A 1,705-nucleotide genomic window follows, 5' to 3' on the forward strand; every position below is an offset into this window, starting at 1 on the left:
TAGAAATATTTATGGTAGATTTATGGTGAACATGAATCATAGAGTTCTGAGTGATTTCTTTCTTAGATACTTGTGAGGAAACAAGTCCAACAGAGAAGTGAAATAATGTAGTGAACACAGCAGACATGATGTAGACATCTATCTATATTGTCTCTGTCAGATGGAAACCTTTCATAAAGTGGTAAATTGTATCTGTGCTCCCGATGGATCCAATGTAGTTATACTTTTGTCACAAGCTCTTATTAACCATTTAACCAACTTTTTCATTGGTTAAATAGTTATTACAAAACCCACAGACAAACTTAAATATTTTCATCCTGGCCTCCCTATTTTGGGCATATGCCAAAAGTTTCTAAATTAACCTAAAAGACTACAAGTTTGACAAACGTGTCGACTCGCAAAGTGCAAGTGGTGCGAGCCAGTAGATCAGTTCTTTCTGCTACCTGTGCACGACAGTTGTGCACAGGTAGCAGACAGTAGGGCAGACGTGTACATGTAGGCTATGTAAAAACATTCAAAGTTGAAATATGAAGATGCAAGGTTTCTGTCCGACACCGATGATATGTTTGCAGATGTGATGCTAAAGAGGCTGTGTTGTGTACTTGTGTGTTGATATGAAACGTTTGATTGTTGGGAACAGGGACATTCATAGAAGTGATAAAAAAAGAAAAGAAAAGAACCTCCACCCTGGTTTGTAAAATGAGAAAAGAGCTGCATTCAAACTGAAAAATTAAAAACAAACTGAGTGAAATGTGACGAGTCAGCTGATTCATTCATTCTACTCAAACCCATCTCTCTAACTCCTGCATAGCCTGGATCAGCATGCAATTGACAGGCTGCTGTGTGTGTGTGTGTGTGTGTGTGTGTTGTGTGTGTGTGTGTGTGTGTGTGTGTGTGTGTGTGTGTGTGTGTGTGTGTGTGTGTGTGTGTGTGTGTGTGTGTGTGTGTGTGTGTGTGTGTGTGTGTGTGTGTGTGTGTGTGTGTGTGAGAGAGAGAGAGAGAGAGAGAAAGTGGTTAAGTTGTTTATCATGGGAATGTGTTAAGGGAGAGGGAAATTGTAATGTTTACTTTATGTGTTGTAGACTATAAAGAAAAAACATTTAGAATGTTCCAACAACAAGAAAGTTATTACTTTGTCTGCTGATCAGAAGCTCGATGCAATAGGCTATCAATCAATCATAATGTAACATTCTAAAATTGTATTATAGATCTGTGGGGTGGTGACAGACAGTAACACAACTCTGGCATTTATCCCAGGAGAAGAAGCCCAGGTTGTTATTAAGAGCTGTGTCCTAATTTTAGCTCTGCGTCTGCTGAATAATGGTTTTCAGTTACTCTCTCTGTGTGTGTGTGTGTGTGTGTGTGTGTGTGTGTGTGTGTGTGTGTGTGTGTGTGTGTGTGTGTGTGTGTGTGTGTGTGTGTGTGTGTGTGTGTGTGTGTGTGTGTGTGTGTGTGTGTGTCACTCACACAGAAACTCTTGAGCAACTGCTGCTGAACACTGAAGTCCTACCTACCTACACACACACACACACACACACACACACACACACACACACACACACACACACACACACACACACACACACCTGTTTACAGTATGAGTCATAGTGCCTCTCTCCCCCTTTCTCTCTCCCTTTCTTTCTGTCTCTCTCTCTCTTCCATTCACACTAAATTTACATTTATTAATTAAGTTATTTCGTTAGTT

Source organism: Gymnoscopelus braueri (genome assembly GCF_963280865.1).
Source record: "Gymnoscopelus braueri genome assembly, chromosome: 15".
Lineage (NCBI taxonomy): Eukaryota > Metazoa > Chordata > Actinopteri > Myctophiformes > Myctophidae > Gymnoscopelus > Gymnoscopelus braueri.